We start from the raw sequence: 21,905 nt of genomic DNA, 5'->3' as shown, positions 1-21,905 counted from the left end.
TAATGTTGTAAACGATTGTTTTACCTATAGTGTGCAAATATTAACAGAACTAATGTCCATACGATGTCAAAAATAAAACATAATTTGAGAAGAACTGGGTGATTAACTGCAATGAAATAAATTTTAAGTTAGATACATTAAAAAATCACTACGGATACTGGAAATCAGAAGCAAAAATACAAACAGAAATTGCTGGAAAAACTCGGCAGGAAATTTTGAAGAAGGGTCATTGGTCCCGAAACTTTAACACTGCTTTCTCTGTACACACATGCTGCCAGACCTGCTGAGATTTTCCCGCAATTTCTGTTGGTTTTAATTTTGCTTCTGATTTCCAGCATCCGTAGTTTGTTTTAAAAAATGCATCTAACTCACAAAACGTATTTCATTGCAGTTAATGACCCAGCCCTACTCATGTTATGTGTTATTTTTGACATCGTATGGACATTAGTTCTGTCAATATTTGCACATTATAGGTAGAATAACCATTTACAACATTAACAGAGTAACACGCACTGCACAGCGCATTATGAAATCGAATATTAACCTGGGACACAAGGTTTTAGATTTAGATTAGATTCCCTACAGTGTGGAAACAGGCCCTTCGGCCCAACCAGTCCACACCGACCCTCCGAAGAGTAACCCACCCAGACCCATTTCCCTCTGACTAATGCACCTAACGCTATGGGCAATTTAGCATGGCCAATTCACCCTGACCTGCACATCTTTGTCTGTGGGAGGAAACTGGAGCACCCAGAGGAAACCCACGCAGACACAGGGAGAATGTGCAAACTCCACACAGGCAAAGTTAGGGAAGGTGATGACAAACTTAGTGAAAGAAATTGCTGGGAAAATTCAGCAGAAAGTTCTGAAGTTAGGGCCATTCCTCCCGAAATGTTAATACTGCGTTCTCTGCACACAGATGCTGCCAGACCTGCTGAGTTTTTCCAGCAATTTCTGTGTTTTTTTAAATTTGTAAGCTAGATATTGTACAATTTAATATATCGCAAGCAGCAGAGATCCAGAAAATATTTGGGTCAAATCGGTAAACTTATGGCCTCATCCTGTAAATACAGGATTTGTGGCGATTCGTGACTGGCCATTTCTGGATGGATTGGGGGGGGGGGGGGGCGAGTGGGGGGGGGGGTGGAGTAGTGAGGGCATTAAACTGGTAGAGAAAGTGCTGGAAAAGCTCAGCAGGTGCAGTAGCAGCTGTGGAGAGAAAGAAAAACAGAAGGCAGCTGCTAATGGTAAACCAGACACCCTCCCTCCCTCTGGAATATAAACATCCAACAAAAACAGAAATTGCTGGAGAAACTCAGTCTGCTGCAGGTGCAGAGAATGCTGAGTGAACGTTTCGAGTAAGGGGGTCAACGGTAACGGGTGGATGGCCGGAGAATGGGCTTGAGGAACCTTTTAGCTATGGCAGAGCAGGCTAGATGGTCTCAATTCTGCTGCTGTACCTGAGGATTTTATGCACTCCAGTGACCCTGCTTCAGAATTTCAGATTATAAATACCAGGAGGTTGGCTTTGTGAGGTTAATAATCACAGACTAATTGGGATTTTTTTTCAATGCTGGTTTACATTTGATGAGTTTAATATTATTGGAAGAGCAGGCTCTTAATAACAGAATACAGAGCCACGCGCCTCGATTAAATCCACTTGATTAAACACTTGAAAAAATTTATTGGAGTTTGCTTTACAAAAGCAGAAAGAAAAATAAATTAGGTTTATGCTCAGGGTGCCAGAACTGAGAGGCGATATGTAAGAAATGAAACATGAAGAATTGGGAATTTTTTTTTGCGGGAGCAGATTAAAAATATAAAATGAAGCAGTTTGCAAAAGACAGTGGGTCATCGAAATAAGCAAATTTCAAAATATTTCACCCACGCGATGGAAGCACAGTGGTTATTGAAACTGAAACTAAATCAGATGAAATAGATTTTTAGAATGCAAAGGAGTAATCATTGTGAAACTCCTTCCTGAACCTCGGGTGATGCAGCGCAACATTTGAAGACAAATTATAAAATACATTTATAATCCAATTGTTAAAAAAAAATTGGCTGGGGGCGGGGAGAATATGATTTCAACTTGGAATTTCTGATTTAAAACATCCCAATCTATAATAAAATGCCAGCAATGCTATTTTCTAGAATGGAAAATTTCTGTTTTAAATCATCCAAATCTATAACAAAATGCCAGCAATTCTGTTCATCATTCGCTAGATTGAAAAAATTTCTGATTTAAAACGTCCCAATCTATAATAAAATTCACCATTCGCTAGACTGGAATATTTCTGATTTAAAACATATTTCGGAAAGGAGGAAATGCACATTTTATATATTTTGAAACGGGCGAAATTAGATTCGATTTAATGCAAAATATTGCTGAACAGAAACAAGAAAAGACTCCCCTAAACATATCAGGAGGATTAGAACAAGCAAATTAAAAGAGTAATGATCCTGGGGGTTAATATTTGCTCAGCTTCCGCTAATTAGAGTCGTGAATTTTAATTTGGTTTCTTAATACAGTTACCGGCTGTCGAAGATGTTTGTTTGAGAGGGTGAGGAGAGTTTGGAGAATGAACGAATTATTTAATGAACGGGGTTGATTCGAATCAAAGTTACAATCCTTCCTTCCCTCTAACCCCAACCCTGAGCTAGGTCTGTCTGCCTGCTTTTAAACCCCATCCTTTCCCATTGTATCTTCCGACAGATCCGAACATTCTCTCTCTCTCTCTCCCTTTATTCCTAATTTTCAAACATTTAGAACAAAATCGAATGCATCCGGGACCACACGTAACCTTCACACTCGATCCGATCAATCCCTCTAACATCTCCCACCCTAAATCCCAATGGAAGCGGTTAAATAAACATTCTGAAAGATAAAATTCAGAACGGTGAACAAATTAGGGTTCTCACAGTTCAGAGGAAAGCAAAAGGTTTATTCCCTTGTCGAATCAAACAAATGTTTTGTTTTAAATGTGAAATCTTGTTTTCAGTTTTCTAGAGACTGTTTACCTTCAGATTTGACTGTAACGCTCTTTATTTACGATTTTCCCGTACTCGATCCCTTTCCTACACACAGTTTAAATGTTACATTCCTGGCGTGTTTTTCATCACTGCAACTCCCCAGCTGGTGCTGTAAGGTCTTAGACTAGTTAATGCAGTGAGTAACAAAAAAAATGGTCAGGGGATAGCTGAGGGAATTGTATTCATCCACTGGACAGGAGAAAACACTGGTGAATTTCAATAAATTTGGAATATCGTTGGGATTAACATGGATTTTAAAATAAAACCCAGTCTCCCACTCTCATTTCTAACAATAGGAAGGTGTGTATGGACATTGGGGATTATAAGTAAAATGAGATGATGGTGCCTGAAACCACCGTTTGCCCTTGTTCGGGCTCTCAGACCGGAGTTATACCGCTGTTTGCGCAGCCGCCGGAGTCAGAGCGAATTTGCATTTGGATAGCGCCTTTCACCATCTTAGTGCCAACATCGCGTCCCTCCCAAACTTCGCCCCCGCGCGGCGCTTTTGCAACCAACGACGTACTTTTCTGCTGCAAGCTGGGCCGCTGTTATGAAACAGCTAGAATTCAATTTGCGCATAGCAGGATCCCACTGTCTAATAGAAGGGAAGATTTAAGGAATGTTTAGATGAGTACTTGGTAAGTTGCAGGGTTAGGGGCTAAGTGCTGGAAAATGGAATTGGAGAGGATAAGTGCTGAATGGACCATTGCAGAAACGATGGGTTGAAAGGCCTCTTACTGTGCTGTAAAAGCACAAGATCTACAGTCAACAGATTCGGAGTGAGCACATCTTCTGCCTTGGGAGTCTACGACAGTACTGAGGCAGGGCTGCAGTGTAAGAGGTGAAACTTGAAAGGGTTCAGAAAAGATTTACAAGGATGTTGCCAGGGCTGGAGTGTTTAAACTATAGGGAGAGGCTGGATCGGTTGGGGATGTTATAGAGCTTTATAAAATCATGAGGGGCATGGATAGAATAAATAGCCAAAGTGTTTTTGCCAGGGTAGGGGAGTCCAAAACTAGAGGGCGTAGGTTTAAGGTGAGAGGGGAAAGACTTAAAATAAACTTATGGGACAGCTTTTTCACGAAGAGGGTGGTGCATGTATAGAATGAGCTGCCAGAGGAAGTGGTGGAGGCTGGTACAATGACAACATTTAAAAGGCATCTGGATGGGTTGAAGGGATATGGGCCAAGTGCTGGCAAATGGATTTAGATAAATTTAGGATATCTGGTTGGCATGGATGAGTTGGATCAAAGGGTCTGTTGCTGTGCTGTACATCTCCATGACTGTATGACTTGGTGTAGTCAAGGCCTCATTGGTTTGTCTTTCTAGGGGTGAGACAGCAGTCCGGAACCAGAATAAAGCAAGGCACTGCAGATTGCTAGAAATCTGAAACAGAAATTGCTGAGGAACTCTGCAGCATCTGTACAGAACTGGAAAGGATCGCCGGACTCAAAACATTAACTCTGCTTTCTCTCTCCACAGATGCTGCCAGACTTGCTGAGTTTTTCCACCAATTTCTGTTACTGAGTCTAGAACCAGGTTCTGTTGCTGTGTAGAAGTGGGTTACTGCAGATGCTGGAGATTAGAGTCAAGATTAGAGTGGTGCTGGAGAAACACAGCAGGTGGGCCAGCATCCGAGGAGCAGGGAAAATCGACGTTTCGGGCAAAAGCCCTGCATCAGGAAAGTTCTTTTGTCCAAAAACGTCGATTTTCCTGCTCCTCGGATGCTGCCCGACCTGCTGTGCTTTTCCAGCACAACTCTAATCTTGACGTCAGTTGCTTTGTGGCAATTTGTGACATTAATGAGCTGTTCCAGAACAAGGATTTAAAACAGTCTCAAAACACTTTAAACCAATTGCAAATCATGGTGGGGTTGGAGTAGATGTGGGGTGCATCTAAAATGACTGAGCAATGACATAGAAACTGAACATATGTCTGAAGCAAAATTTCTAACGCTTGCAAAAGTAAACGACAGAAAACAACTCTGTACAGATTTATCAGGATGTTGCCAGTAATGGAGAGTTTGAGTTATAAAGTGAGGCTGGGACGTTTTTTTCACTGCAGTGTAGAAAGTCAAAGGATGACTTTATAGAGGTTTATGAAGTCATGAGGGCTACAGATAAGGCTTGACCTAGGGTAGAGGATTTCAAGACCATGAGGCATATTTTCTTAAGGTGATGGAAGAAAGATTTAAAAAAGACATGAGGGGAAATTTCTTTTTTTTTTAACAGAGAGTGATTCAAGTGTGGAATGTACTTGCAGAGGAAGTGGTGGATGCAGGTGCAGTTGCAATGTTTAAAAGACATTTAGATAAGTACATGAAATAGGAAAGGTTTGGAGGGATATGGGCCAAGCGCAGGCAGCTGGGACGAGTTTAGTTTGGGATTATGGTCGGTATGGACTGGTTGGACCGAAGGGTCTGTTTCTGTGCTGCATGGCTTGAATTCCATAAACTCTCAGTCTTGTCTGGGTATTAGTGGCCTTCATGCCCAGACAGAACAGAAATGGAACAGGAGGAATAAGCCTGGAAATGCTGTGAATAATAATTGCAAAGAGTTTGCAGCACTGAGTGAGGTATTCATCTCCACTGGTCAATGTAACTGGCGTTCCACACTAACTTCCTTACACCTCATTCAACACAGAATGACTCTTGTGGACTCTGAAATGGCCCCAATAAGCTAGCATGTTCAAGGACAACTCACACCATGTGCTGACCTTGGTAGCGACACCCATGTGCCATGAGATAATATGACAAAATATCCCCTCCTCCCTCACATTGTCTCTCAGCTTCCCTACGGGTGCTCTCACACCCTTTGAAATATAAAAGAGGTTGACAGTGTAAATGCTGAGAGGATATTTCCCTCTCATGGGAGAGTCTAGAACCAGAGGGCATAGTAAAGACTGAGATGAGGAGGATTAGCTTCTCTCAGAGGGTTGTGAGTCTTTAGGACTCCCTGCCACAGAATGCTGTGGGAGCAGAGTCCTTGTGTAGACAGGCAGTGGCTAGGGTTCTGAGTGTGGTGCTGGAAAAGCACAGCAGGTCAGGCAGCATCCTGCTCCTCAGTTCTCCTGCTCCTCGGATGCTGTCTGAGCTGCTGTGCTTTTCCAGCACCACACTCTTCGACTCTGATCTCCAGCATCTGCAGTCCTGGCTTTCTCCTCGTGCTAGGGCTCTGAATAGATTCAAGACCATGCCTGTAAATCAATTTGTACTCAAGTTGGAACACAATACAGGACGACATAAAATAGTTGTTTGTAAGAACGAGCAAATGGTGGATGTTGGATCTTTGAAATTAATGCGGATAAACCCCCAGTTTGGGAAGTACAAACATTTGTTAAGTTGGTTGTTCACACATTGGGACTACCCTGAACTTAAGACAGAGATAGATTCTCAATTCATCAGGGAATCAAGGGTGACAGGGAATAGGCAAGAAAGGTACAAGGTGTGTCGGATCAGGCCTGGTCCTGTTGAATGGCAGAGCAGGCTGGAGGGGCTGAATGGCCTTCCCTTGTCCCTACTTCCTATGGTCCTATGGTCTTACTTTGGTAGTCAGCAAGTCCCACTTTCTCACCGCAAGGTAACATTCCTGGATTCACTGTTGGCAAAAAATAAAAAGGTGGGAAATTTGAGATCAAGACAGGGAATGCTGGAAACGCCTTTTATTATCTGATGGCATTCCTTAGGAAAGAAACAAAAGGATGTTTTGAGAGGATGACAAAAGATCACGGATATGAGATGTTAATTCTTGCTTCCCGCTCCACAGACGCTGCCAAACCTCCTGAGAAAATCCAGCACTTCCTGTTTTTATTTCCTAACACTTGTAAGTGTTTTTGTTCCCACTTTGGACAAGGCTTTCAGATCATAATCTACCCTGTGGGATGTTAATCATAGTCTAATAGTGGAGACAGAGGGAAGGTGTGACACATCACCTTGTCCGTCAATATTGAGCTCATGGGTGAGGTGTGGAGCTAATGCTCACCGTATATATTGATATTTTGCACGTGTCCATTATAAGTTATGTTGCACAGCTAACTGGAAATTAACTTGAGTTCTTTACTCATGTCTGGTGTCCTTAAGAGATAGAGGGAAAATATTACTGAGAAAGTGATAAATATTCGAGAAAGATTAAATAGTTTCCAGTTCCAAACTGACATTGTGCTATAAAGACAAGGTAGATAGCCAACAGCTATCCCCCATGGTAAGGGAATCTTAAACTACAGGGCATAGGTTTAAGGTGAGAGGGAGAGATCAAAAGGGTGCAGAGTGGCAATTTTTTCACACAGAAAGTGGGGAGTGTCTGGGACGGCTGACAGAAATAGTGGTGCAGGTGAAGAAATTTAAGAAACATTTAGACAGGTACGTGGATGGGGAGGGATATGGACCAAGCGCAGGCAAATAGGACTAGTTTAATTGCAGAAACTGGGCAGCATACGCAAGTTGGGCCGAAGGACCTGTTTCCCCGCTACGGACCTCTATGACTCTGTGTTTCAAGGCAAGGGGCCTGTTTATATTTGCTGCAGCTCCATTAATTACTGTGCCTACAAGAACAGTTCAGAGGCAGGGAAGGCGAGAGTATGGTGCTGGAAACGTGCAGCAGGTCAGGCAGCATCCGAGGAGCAGGAGAGTCGATGATTCAGGCAAAAGCCATTCATCAGGTTTTTGCCTGAAGCGTCAATTCTCCTGCTCCTCAGATGCTGCTTGACCTGCTGTGCTTTTCCAGCACCACACTCTCGACTCCAATCTCCAGCATCTGCAGGCCTCACTTTGGCCATAGGCTAGGTATTGTGCAGCCAATAACTCACCTCCTGTCTCCCCCAAAGCCTGTCCACCATCTACAAGGTACAAGTCAGGAGTGTGAGGGAATACTCCACATTTGTCTAAGAGGCTACAGCTCCAGCAACACTCAAGAAGCTTGATATCATTTGGACAAAGTAGCCCATTTGATTGGCACCCTATTCATCATTCACTCCCTCCTCCACCAATCCACACTGGTTACAGACTTACTGCAGAGTATCTTATAGACTATACACACTGGTAACAGAATTACTGCAGAATATCTTATAGACTATACACACTGGAACAGTGTGCATAGTCTATAAAGTGTGTAGTCTGTAAGATGCTCTGCAGTAATTCACCAAGACTCCTTTGACAATACCTTCCAAACCTGAAACCTCTGCCATCTAGAAGGACGAGGGCAGCAAAATACATGGGAACAACACCAGTTTCAAGACTCTGATGGAGACACTCACCATCTTGAATTAGGAATACATCACCATTCCTTCAGAGACGCTGGGTCAAAATCCTGGAACTCCCTTCATGGGTGTTCTGTGGGGGTCCTTATCCACATGGACTTCAGCCGTTCACGAAGCTGGCTCATCACCACCTTCTCAAGGGCAATTAGTGATAGGCAATAAATGCTGCCCCAGTCAGCAATGCCTGTGAAGGAGCAACAAAAAAAACCTCCTGAAATGGTCAATTTGTACAGAGGATTTAATAAATACAAGTAAACGGTCAGGAACAAGCACCACAAAAGGTTTTGTTTATGCCATTGAGCTGGAGGACTGATATTTTGTTTTGCTTTCTCGAAAAATAAACTTGTTCAGATATGCCTCATCACATTTCCAGAGCCCAGACCCCCCCCCGGTTTACTGTTAGGGACACCACCACTCCGCCACAAGAAGATGCAATACTGAGACCTTTTCAAGTCAACTTGTTCCGTGGTGTATTATTACAGGATCAGGTGGGACCTGAACCCAGGCTTTCTAACTCAGAGGTAGGGGCACTACCACTGCACCACAACAGCCCAGATTGAGTGGTTCATATAAACCACATGTCCATTCCTCAACTCCTGAAGATGTCAATGGAGGCTGAACTTTGAACCCATTGGCCCAGGGTGTTCGTTGGTCCTTCAACCAATGGCTATTCTTCATGAATACGTTACTAATACCACCCTCATTAGGTAACGCCCTCTTCCATTCCCATTTCAGCTGACTCTCCCATCCATGTCATTGCTCTTATAATTATAGAATCCCTACAGTTGCAAATGGAGACCATTCGGCCCATTGAGATGGCAATACCCCACGAAGAGCATCCTGCTCTATCCCTGTTATCCCACCTTTACCAAGGCTAATCGACCTAGCTTACACACCCTTGGATGCTATTGGGGCAACTTATCATGGTCAATCTACCTAAATCCGCATCTTTGGACTGTGTGAGCACCTAAAGGAAGCCCAGGTAGACACAGGGAGACCGTGCAAACTCTGCACAGACAGTCGCCCAAGGTTGGAATCGAAGCTGGGTCCCTGGTACTGGAAGGCAGCAGATGCCTTCCATGCTGCCTTTCCTACTGAGCCACCATCCTGCCCTTTACCTTATGCTAAATGAGTTGGAAGCAGAACTCCCTTCCTAAAAACCCTGTGTCTTGAACTGCTGCAGCCAATTTACCGTACGTGTCCACACAATGCTGTTCAGGAGGGAGTTCCCTCTTTAACTGCATTAACTAGGTAGGTTGGCACAAAGTGGGGTTATATTTGTTGTAAATCAGTATTTTAATCCATTTATCAAGTGAGATCTGAAAACCAGTAACTAGCTTAGTTAACATAAGACAGTGTGGTCACTGTAAGGCCAATTTCTGGGATAGTCATAGAATAAAGGGCCAGCTACTTCAATGAAGGAGGGGTATCTCTTCATCTGGAGATCTTTAGAATTCTCTACTCCAGAGAATCGTTGTGTGAAAGTCTCCATTTTTGAGGGAGCAGGGTGACTTTTGCAAGTGGCGGGTTGCAACTGTGTGGTCCATGATGGATGCGCAGTACCTTCTATTTCAGAAAGTAAGAAAGTAAGCTTTGTCTTTAAAACCATGATTCATGGTTGGGTGAGCGGACCATCTTGGGAGGAGAAGCAGCACTGGGAAGGTTGGGGAGCTTCTGGACGCTCAAGACAGACACCGATAGATTTCTGCATTTTACAGACATCAAGGGATAGTGCAGGAAAAATAGTGTGAAAGAAAAGTCATATCCCAGGAAAATGGGGGAGCAGGTTGGGGAGACAAAATAGCATCCTCCTGCACCAATATTTATGCTCCAATTTGAATTTCCCAGTGCAAAGTGACCACTCATTAATAGTAGGAAATTAAACCAATAAAACCTATACATGAAGTGAAGCAAGTCTTGATAGATTGGTCTTACCTTGAATCATATTTCATTGAAGGAACTACCTGCACAGTCAGAATGCGCAGGACCAGTGTGGCTATCATGCATCTCCGGAAGTTCGGTCATTACCAACACAGTGCTGGTCAATAATTGATTCCATACCTCCCGGGTTCCATTCCTGTCCCTACATAATGCCTGCTGGGGCGTCTCTGTGTGTGTGTATAATAAACCGCACCTCTCCTCATGGTGTAATCTATCCTGTTGCAGAATAGAATAGTTTCTGAGTAATCCCCGCATGTCAGTGCCTACAATTGAATGTGTCAGCTTAAGGCTTTGCTGTGAAATTTCTATTTAGGTACAGGCACCTCTTCCATTGTGACTCACTCACCAGGACGGTCTGTGTGAGAAATGTGAAAACTATTTGCGAGCGTGTTCCTGCGCAATGATTCACTGCCCTTTAGGCAAGTTGCTTTAGATTCTCCATCGGACTGAATAAGGACAGCGTGCAGCGTTATGGATTTGGGTGGGGCAAGGGGGAGAGGGTGAAAAACAAAAGTTATTACTGCAGCTTTGAAGCTGTGAGTCAGCCACAACATGAAAGGTTTTTAACCGATGCAGGCTTTCTTTGCCAGAGGCTGAGTACGACTGGATAAAGAAACAAGGTTGGCGAAGGTTTGCATCTTGCCCTCACCAGGACAGCTGCAAGAGTGCTGAATTTTACTTGTTCATGTTGGAACTTGCAATTTGCATGTTTTGGCAACTGAATATTCAGCTAGAGCAACTTCCATTTATCAAATGCCTCTAACATTACAGAACATCCCAAAACATTTCGTTATGTCAACCTGAAGTCAATGGGCGAGACAGAAACAGAAAGTCACCTTCCTTCATCGGGAGAGTTTATTAACTACTCAGTCTTAGAGCTCTTCCCAGCCCCATTGTTGCAATGCTCCCTGTATGTGTATACTCATGCACTGGTTTGCAATGCAATGTGATAGGTTCAATTCTTGCATGCTCTGAGGCTACAATGACGGACTCTCCTTCTCAATCTCTCCCCTCGCTTGACCCGCGGGTTAAACCATCACCAGTCACCTCTCTGTAATGAGAGAGATGCCCTATACTCTGATAAGACTGTGATGGCTTAACCTATATTTTTTTAAATCAACCTGTTCAGGGATATTCTTACACACCTCTGGAGTAGGCGGGACTTAAACCCAGGCCTTTCTGGCTCAGGGGTATAGACACTACCACAGCACCCCACACAACTGAACGACTTTCCCTCCACCAAATCACCGTGACTTTTGTTTTGTTTTATTTTTCTTTTTGCTACCATCGGTGTAGCCAATGAAATATTTGCAAGCAAAGCCCATCATGGGTAATGTGAACCATCAAAAATGAGGAAGGGTTAGGGAGAAAGGGAAGGGGATAAATCAAAATGGAGGTGGAGGGGGACATAAAGAACTGAAATGTGCCAGTCTGCAACAGTTGGATATGGTCAACGTTTTGCCCTGGCTTAAGTTGTGTTTAGCTTTCAGATTCCCAGCGGTGATACCGAGAGGTCACACCATCGGTGTGTGCTTACCTTCCCGGACCTTCATAGAATCCTGACAGTATGGAAGCCAGCCATTTGGCATACCACCCTCCAAAGTGCATCCCAACCAGACCCAACTCCCCTACCTTATCCCTGCATTTCCCCACGGCTATCCCAGCTAGCCTGCACGCCCCTAGGGCAACTTAGCTCGGCCACTCCTCCTCACCTACAGGTCACCTTTGGACTGTGGGAGGAAACCAGAGCAGGCCTCTGCACTCGCAGAGAGAATCTGCAAACTCCACACCCAAGGGGAGGGAGAAGAGTGGGGAATCAAACCCAGGTCCATGGCGCTGCGAGGCAGCAATGCTAACTGCTGAGCCACCATTGTGTTGCTCGTCGAGAATGAATACAGGTATTCCCTCACCATCCGAAAGTAGAGCGCCCCTACGAAACCTTTTGTAAGCTGAAATGGCGAAGAAGCGTTAAATTATATGGGAAAAATTTCACCTTTTCGCGTGAAAGCGAAAATCCTCTTCTGATTTCTTTTGGTTAGCAAAAAAAGGTACTAATGTAGGTCTTTCGTAAAAGCAAAGTGGCTTAAAGCAAGCTTTCAAGAGGCGGGGGATACCTGTGGTTAGAACTCCACACATCAACTGGCAAACCCTTTAACTGATGTTGTGCGGTAGACCGTGTCAGGCTGCTGCTGTCAACTCAAGCTGCACAACTTTGCTGGGTGCCTCTAATGATTTTCTGAAGGAGTGTTTTTTTTAATTGCATGTTGCGTGAAGCGATAACTTTTGCCTCCTGACTAGCCGACTGCTAAGAACCCGAATGAGCCACGTGAGTCGAGTCAATGTTTACCACAGGATGAGACGCCCGCTCTGTCTTCATGGGGTACTCAGCCAGTGAATACGGGCACAGGTTGGCAAAGCAGCAGCCCTATTCCCCCAAACCAGCCCCACCCTGGGGAGGAAGTGGGGGAGGTGGTGGGGTTCAAAACGTGCCCCACCGAATTCAGGCAACTTTCCACACTGATGGTCTAGACTGGACCACCCAACCTGTCAGAGGGCTGGTTTTCACACTGTGGGGATCCTAGTATTAAGAAATGGAACAAATCCTCGTGTTTTTTTGGCACTCGTCAAGTTCTCCCAAGGCAGCCAGATGCACAGTTAAGCTTTGTCCACACTGCCTGACATTTCTCGATAAAGTTAGAGCCCTCTTGACTCCATCCTCTGTGTCCCCTCATTACAGATCCCATCCAACTCAATCGCACACAGCTCCGGGCTCCCGTTCAAAAGGACCAGGAGCCCCCGCGTGGACTGGGAGGGGTCAGGGTTCCCACATGGTCATGTGTGTTTATCATTGGTGGGTCTACAGCAATGGAGATCTGGAAGGTTTCCCAGTCTAAGCCTGACCTTATAAAGAGTTCCTTATACCTCCTCAAGGCTTACGCCAGAGGTCCCTGAGGTTGAATGATTTCCTAGAGGCAACAGTTATTCGTAGTATCGCCACGGGCCATTCAGCCCATCAAGCCCACTCTGAAGAGTAACAGAAACAGAAGTTGCTGGAAAAGCTCAGACCGTCTGGCAGCATCTGTAGAGTGAAATCAAAATTAATGTCTGGGGTCCGGTGACCCTTCCTTATAAGTGACGGTGGCTCAGGAAAAAGGTTGGTTTATATGCAGAAGCTAGGGTGGGCGGAAGGGATAATAGGTGGAGATAGAGCCCAAAGAGAGAGAGAAGAACAGTTGGACAGAGGAAGGGTTGGATACCAATCTGGCTGCAAGGTTTAATGGGGAGTGAAGGTTATCCCACCCATCCCTGGACGTGATGTGGTGGAGTCGTTGTTGGACTGGGGTGGACAGAGTTAAAAATCACACAATGCCAGGTTATAGTCCAACGGGTTTATTTGGAAGCACTCGCTTTCGGAACGACGCTCCTTCATCAGGTAATGAAGGGCTTATGCATGAAACATCAATTTTCCTGCTCCTTGGATGCTGCCTGACCTTTTCCAACGCCACACATTTTGACTTTGGACCAATGTGGGCAGCATAAATGGGATCTTTGTTTTGTGGGTTTAGGGTATAAATGAATCATAGAATACCTACAGTGCAATAAGAGGCCATTTAGCCCATTGAGTCTACACCAACCCTCTGAAGAGCACCTCTGTATTTCCCATAGCTAGTCTCTACATCCTTAGTCACTAGAGACAACTTAGCACAGCTAATCCACAGAACCTGTATATCTTTAGATTGCGGGAACAAAACGGAGCAGTTAGTGAAACCCAGGGAAAACATGCAAACTCCACACAGTCACCTAAGGCTGGAATCAAACCCAGGTCCCTGGCACTGTGAGGCAGCAGTGCTAACCACTGAGCTACCCCATGAACGCCTCAGAGCCCAGATTTTGGTGCAAGTCTGAATGGTTTGTTCAGTCGTACTTATCATTCAAACACCCCGGTATAGGGGTGCTGGCACACAGGGGTTAGAAAAGGGCAGGACGTAAGATTTTGTCCCTTCAGAGGTGTTGGTGAATGAGCTCAGTTTTCACAACAAACTCCGAAGTCAGTTTCACAGATGCTAACGCTTTTAATTAAATAGCCATTTTTTCATTGCTGGGTCCTGATTTGAACTCAAATTCCCATATTTATTAATCCAGTTACATAACCAGTTCACAGACTTGGATCAAATTTAGTGTTTGTTTTTTCTCACTTAGTGTTCCCACATAACACCATACTTCCTGCAGCTTTTTTGTTTCATGTTCAACATCATTTTGTCAACAGTAACAAATCTTGTCCCTATCTTTTGAGCTACGCACTTCCCGATCTTTTTTAATATTGATTCACAGGATGCGGGTGTCACTGGTTGGACCTACATTTGCCCATTCCTAATTGCCCCAGAGGGCAGTTAAGAGTCAACCCGTTGCTGCGGGTCAGGAGTCACATGTAGGCCAGACCAGGTAAGGATGGCAGATTTCCTTCCCTAAAGGATATCAGTGAGGCAGATGGGGTTTTCCTGACAATGGACAACAGTTTCATGGTCGTCACAAGACTCTTAATTCCGGATTGTTATTGAAATCAGATTCCACCATTAAATCCTGGGATTCAATCTGGGTCCGCAGACCATTACCTGATAGTTTTCCCAACAATCAACAATGGATTCATGGAGTCATCATTACACTCTTAATTCCAGGTTATTAAAAAATTGTTGTATTAAAATTCCACCATCTGCTGGGGTGGGATTCGAACCCGCATCTCCAGCCTGAGTGGTTGCCTGAGTGATCTAGAAGTCAGCAGCCGAAGTGAACCGTTCCAAAATCAGTAGAGTGGCGGGGAATGTTCTGGACATGGGAGAGGCCACTTGGAGAAGTACAAATTTCACTTTGTGACTCAATCCTACCCCTTCCCTGAGAAATCACTTGAACCGAATAGATTCGGTGCGAGTGCAATGGAAAAAAGAACACAAAGCAACCTTTTCTGTCTCGTATGCAACACATAACATTCAGGCATTTCCTGCTGTTGGAATACTTCACCAAAAAATAAAAACACATGTAAACCAAAGAGTAAAGCTGGAATCCAGCAGCGTCTTCACTTGAAGCGAAAGCTATTTTTAACTATAATCTGCTACACTCTCTCCATGCGTGCATTTGGAGAACATATTCTACCCTGCAGTCACTGCCAAGTTGACCAGGGGGAAGATAGCACAGTTGATTGTGAGTGAGCAATTTTCAGCTCTTTATTGTGTCTCTGAAGGTATAGTCATTCAGGATGAGTCACTGCAATAGATTTTCTGCCAGTTTTCCATTGCTATCTAGCCCCCACCCCATCGCATACTTGACCCTGTAACTCTTTCCTCATCAGATCTGTCTTGATCCGATATTTCTCCCTTGACGGTGTTCATCGCGCAGCCATCTGTTGATCTTTGTGGGATCTTGCTGTGTGCAGACGGCGGTCACCTGGAAGGACGCGGTCAGCAGATACATGACAAACTGAGAGGTTCCCACCAAAAGCCTCACCATCCTGACTTGGAAATATATCTTCGTTCCTTCACTGTCGCTGGTGGGAATCCTGGACCTCCCTCCCTAATGGCATTATGGGCGCAAGGTAGCCCCCAGCCCAGCCCCTCACCCCACCCCACCAAACCCCTCTTTGTATCGCAAGGAAAGCAGTCATTCAAAAAAATTAACCATCACCTTCTGAAGGGCGATTAGGAATGGGCATTAAACGCTGGCCCAGCCAGCGATGGCCATATCAGGTGGGTAAATGGAAACAAAATACATCATTTCTTCCACATCACTTCAAAAAAATCTTTTCATTGGCTCTAATGCTCTTTGGGATATTCTGAGGTGATACTAGCCATCCAGTTATTCCTTTAGCCTGGTCTCCAAGAAGTAAATCTTCATTATTCAGATCTTTTGTATCGCCACCACAGCATTTTCAAAACCCAGCCCTTCCAGGATTCCTGGCAAATGTATTCAGCAGGTTGTTGCTCTCCGGTATTTGCTCTGCCCTGTACCCCAGAATGTAATGATCTGCTTATTACCCCGTTGCTGTTTGTGAGAGGTTGCTGAAGGCAAGTTGGAACCACAGTAACAGCACTGCAAAAAGTACATCTTTGGCTGTGAAAACACGCCGAGAATCTTATTCCCAGAATATCCCAAGATTAACAAATATGGGATTCACAAACTCGCTGTGATCATGGTTGTTGTTTCACTGTGATTCTGAAACTGCCAGATTGATGTAGAAACCTACCTGGGTCACTCATGCCCTTGAGGAACAGAAATCTGCCAACATTCCTTGGCCTGGCCTACACGTAACTCCAGACCAACAGCCTGGAAGCCGAAGAAGAGTCATACTGTAACTCTGTTTCTCTCGCCACAGATGCTGCCAGACCTGCTGAGTTTCTCTAGCACTTTCTGCTTCAGTTACTAGTAAAACTGCACCAAGGGAAACTAGCTAAGTGTGTGATGGAGATAGAATAGAGGGATATGTTGAGAGAGTGAGACAAAGGAATTGTAGGTGGGTGTATAGCAAGAAGGTAGACATAAAATTTAATAACCATCACAATTGGGCTGGATGGCTTGTTCCTGAAATAGAAACACTTTGTGACATTGCTAATCAGAGATAGTATCACAGCTGCAGAAAGAGAGGTCATCGAGTAGGCTCTCTGCCTGTATTCCTGATGAAGGGCTTTTGCCCGAAACGTCGATTTTGCTGCTCCTTGGATGCTGCCTGAACTGCTGTGCTTTTCCAGCACCACTAATCCAGAATCTGGTTTCCAGCATCTGCAGTCATTGTTTTTACCTTTTATCGAGTAGGGTTTGTCTACAGTATGGGTGAAAGTCAGAAATAGGAAAGGAGCAGTCACTTTATTGGGAGTTTTCTACACGCCTCCTAATAGCAACAGAGACACAGAGGAGAGGATTGGGAGGCTGATTTTGGAAAGGTGTACAAGTAACAGGGTTTTGGCAAGGGGGATCTTAACTTCCCTAGTATTGATTGGAACCTCCTTAGTGCAAGTAGTTTGGATGGAGCAGATTGTGTCAGGTGTGTCCAGGAAGGATTCCTGACTCAATATGTAGATAGGCCAACTAGAGGGGAAGCCATATTGGATTTGGTGCTTGACAACGAACCAGGTCAGGTGTCAGATCTCTTGCTGGGAGAGCATTTCGGTGATAGCAATCACAACTCCCTGACCTTTACTATAGGCATAGAGAGGGATAGGAGCAGATGGTATGGGAAAGTATTGAACTGGGAGAGGGGGAATTACAATGCTATTTGGCAGGAACTGGGGCAGCTAAATTGGGAACAGATGTTCTCCGGGAAATGCACAACAGAAATGTGGAGGTTATTTAGGGAGTACTTGCTGATCGTGTTGGATAGGTTTGTCCCACTGAAGCAAGGAAGGGATGGTAGGTTGAAGGCATCTTGGGTGGCAAGGGTTGTGGAACATCTAGTCAAGAGGAAGAAGGAAGCTTACATAAGGTTGAAGAGGCAAGGATCAGACAGGACTCTAGAGAGGGTTACAAGGTAGCCAGGAAGGAACTGAAGAATGGACTTCGGAGAGCTAGAAGGAAACATGAAAAAGCTTTAGTGGGTAGGATTAAGGAAAACCCTAAGGCATTCTACACTTATGTGAGGGACAAGAGAATGGCCAGAGTGAGGGTGGGGCTAATCAGAGATAGTGGAGGGAACTTGTGCCTTGAGTTAGAGGAGATAGGAGAGGTCCTTAATGAATACTTTGCTTCAGTATTCACTGATGAGTGGGACCCTTGTCGTTTGTGAGGACAGAGTGAAACAGGCTGATATGCTCGAACAGGTTGATGTTAAGAAGGCAGATGTGCTGTAAATTTTGAAAAACATGAGGACAGATAAGTATCCTGGGCCAGTCGGGATATACCCAAGGTTACTACAGGAAGCGAGGGAAGAGATTGCTGCACCTTTGGTGATAATCTTTGCATTCTCAATGTCCACTGAGGTTGTGCCAGATGATTGGAGAGTAGCAAATGTTATTCCTTTGTTCAAGAAAGGGAATAGTGATAAGCCTGGGAATTACACACCAGTCAGTCTTATGTCTGTGGTGGGCAAATTATTGGAGAGGATTCTGAGAAACAGGATTTATGATGACTTGGCAAACCATAGTTTGGTTAGAGATAGTCAGCATGGCTTTGTGAGGGGCAGGTCATGCCTCACAAGCCTTAATGAATTCTTAGAGGATGTGACAAAACACATTGATGAAGGTAGAGCAGTGGATGTGGTGTACATGGATTTTAACAAGCTGTTAGGTAAGGTTCCCCATGGTAGGCTCATTCAGAAAGTAAGGAGGCATGGGACACAGGGAAACTTGGCAGTCTGGATACAGAATTGGCTGACCCATAGAAGACAGAGGGTGGTAGTAGATGGAAAGTGTTCAGCCTGGAGCTTGGTGACAAGTGGTGTTCCACAGGGATCTGTTCTGGGACCTCTGCTCTTTGTGATGTTTGTAAATGACTTGGATGAGGAAGTGGAAGGGTGGGTTAGTAAGTTTGCCGATGACACGAAGGTTGGTGGAGTGGTGGATAGACTGGAGGGCTGTTGTAGGTTGCAAAAAGCTATTGACAGGATGCAGGAACTGGGCTGTTAAGTGGCTGATGGAGTTCAACCTGGAAAAGTGTGAAGTGATTCACTTTGGAAGGTCGAATTTGAATGCAGATAACAGGGTTAAAGGCAGGATTCTTGGCAGTGTGAAGAACAGCGGGATCTTGGGGTCCATATCCACAGATTCCTCAAAGTTGCCATCCAAATTGATAGTGTTGTTAAGAAGGTCTATGGTGTGTTGGCTTTCACCATAGCAGGGGGATTGAGTTTAAGAACAGCGAGGTGATGCTGCAGCTCTATAGAGTCCTGGTTAGATCACACTTGGAATATTGTGTTCAGTTCTGGTCACCTCAATACAGGAAGAATGTGGAAGCATTAGAGAGGGTGCAGAGGAGGTTTACCAGGATGCTGCCTGGACTAGAGGGCATATCTTATGAAGAAAGATTGAGGGAGCTAGGGCTTTTCTCACTGGAGTGAAGAAGGATGAGAGGTGACTTGATAGAGGCATATAGATGATGAGAGGCTGAGATAGAGTGGATGGTCAAAGACATTTTAGAAATAAATCTAGTTATTTAGATTACTAAGTGAATGTCTTGCCATGATACATTGAGTTAACTCTGTTTTAGATTACTTATAGTGTGGAAACAGGCCCTTCGGCCCAACAAGTCCACACCGACCCTCCGAAGAGCAACCCACCCAGACCCATTCCCCTACATTTACCCCTTCACCTAACACTACAGGCAATTTAGCATGGCCAATTCACCTAACCTGCACATTTTTGGACTGAGGGAGGAAACTGGAGCACCTGGAGGAAACCCATGCAGACACAGGGAGAATGTGCAAACTCCACACAGACAGTTGCCTGAGGGGGGAATTGAACCCGGGTCTCTGGCGCTGTGAGGCAGCAGTGCTAACCACTGTGTTTTACTGTTCTATGTTCTATATAGTTTTGTGTAAAATCACACCAGGTTGTATATTTTCAGATTGGCAGGAGGGGGGGTCCATAATAGCAGGGAGGCATGTTTGAGGCTGGAAGGAAATATAGTAATCAGAAATAGTAAGTTGAAGAGATAGATCAGGCTGCAACATGAAAGGGAGCGAAAAGTGCCTGTTGGATTAAATTGCATCGATTTCAATTCAAGAGGGCTAACAGGTAAGGCCGATGAATTCAGGGTGTGGATAGATACGTGGGACTGGGATATTATATACATTACAGAAACATGGCTAAGGGAGGGACAGGACAGGCAGCTTAATGTGCCAGGGTACAGGTGCTTTAAGTGGGACAGAGGTGGTGGAAAGAGGGGTGGGGGAGTAGCATTTTTGATTAAGGCAAGTATCACAGCAGTAGTCAGAGAAGAAATAACTGAAGACTGATCCAGTGAGGCTTTGTGGGTGGAGTTGAGAAATAAGAAGGGGATGGTGACATTATCGGGGTTGTACTATAGGCCCCCAAATAGTCAATGGGAATTAGAGGAACAAATATGCAGGGAGACTGGGGAGGCTTGCAGGAGCAATAGGGTTGTCATAGTAGGGGATTTTAATTTTCCGAACATAGATTGGGACTGCCATAGCATTAAGGACTTAGATGGGATGGAATTTATGAAGTCTGTTCAGGAAAGTTTCCTCGAGCAGTATATAGAGAGGCCTACTTGGGAATGGGCAAAACCCAACCTACTCTTGGGAAATAGGACAGGACAGGTGACAGAGGTGACAGTGGGGGAGCACTTTGGGACCAGTAACCATAGCTGTACAAACTTTAAATTAGTTATGGAGAGGGACAAAACTGGTCCACAGGTTCAAGTTCTAAACTGGGGCAAGGCGAATTTTGATGGAATTAGACAGGAGCTTTAAGGGGTTGATTGGAGTAGTTTATTTTCAGGCAAAGGGACTTCCAGCCTTTAAAAGTGAGATAGCTAGAGGTCAAGGTTGACATGTTCCTGTGAGGGTGAAGGGCAAGGTTAGTAGGAATAGGGAACCCTCGATGACAAGAGACATTAAGGCTTTGACTAGAAAAAAGGAGGTGTGGCTCAGGTACAGGCAGCTGGGATCAAGGGAATCCCTGGAGGTAACCAGAGAATACAAGAAAATATCAGGAGGGCTAACAGGGCGCACGACATAGCCTTGGCCAAGAAGATTAGGGTGAATCCAAAGAAGTTCTTTAAATATATTAAAGGAAAAAGAATAATTAGAGAGGACCAAAGTGGATATGTATGTGTAGAACCGCAGGAGATGGGTGAGGTCCTCAATGAATATTTCTCCTCTGTGTTTACCGTGGAGAAAGTCATGAAGGCTTGTGAGCTTTGGAAGTTAGTGATGATATCGTGGGGACAGTCTATACCACATTAGAGAAGGTGTTGGATGTATTAGAATGTGTGAAGTTGATAAATCTCCTAGTCCTGACCAGATAGATCCAAGAACACTGCAAGAGATCAGAGAAGAAATTGCAGGGGTCCTGGCTGATATTTTTGCCAGGTGAGGTCCGTAAGACTGGAGGGTAGTGAATTTTGTACCTTTATTCAAGAAGGGCTGCAAGAAAAATCTGGGAACTACAGACAAGTAGGTTTAACATCTGTGGTTGATATGTTACTTGAGAAGACCCTGACAGATATGAGTAATATGTATTTGGAAAGACAAGGTTTGATTAGGAATAGTCAGCATGGCTTTGTGCATGGGAGATCATGCCTCACAAATTTGTTCGAGTTCTTTGATGAAGTGACCAGGAAGGTTGAAGAGGGCAGGGTGGTAGCCTATATGGATTTCAGTAAGGCCTTTAATAAGGTTCCACATGGGAGGCTGCTCTGGAAGGTTAGATCACATGGAATCCAGGGGAGCAGATACACAATTGGATACACAAATAGGATACACAATTGGCTTGATGGTAGGAAGCAGAAGGTAATAGCGGAAGGATGTTTGTTGGGCTGGAGGCCTGTGACTAGAGAAGTGCCTCAGGGGTCGGTGTTGGACTCATTGCTGTTTGTTATCGATATCAATAGTTTGGACGAGAATGTACAAGGCATGATTAGTAATTTTGCAGATTACCCTAAAATAGGTGGTGTCAAGGACAGTGAGGAAGGTTCTCAGGAATTGCAGCAGGACCTTGATCAACTGGGGAAGTGGGCTG

This window comes from Chiloscyllium plagiosum, chromosome 8 (assembly GCF_004010195.1).
Source record: "Chiloscyllium plagiosum isolate BGI_BamShark_2017 chromosome 8, ASM401019v2, whole genome shotgun sequence".
NCBI lineage: Eukaryota > Metazoa > Chordata > Chondrichthyes > Orectolobiformes > Hemiscylliidae > Chiloscyllium > Chiloscyllium plagiosum.
The sequence above is the reverse complement of the archived record's forward strand: the minus strand, read 5'-3'. Positions refer to the sequence as shown.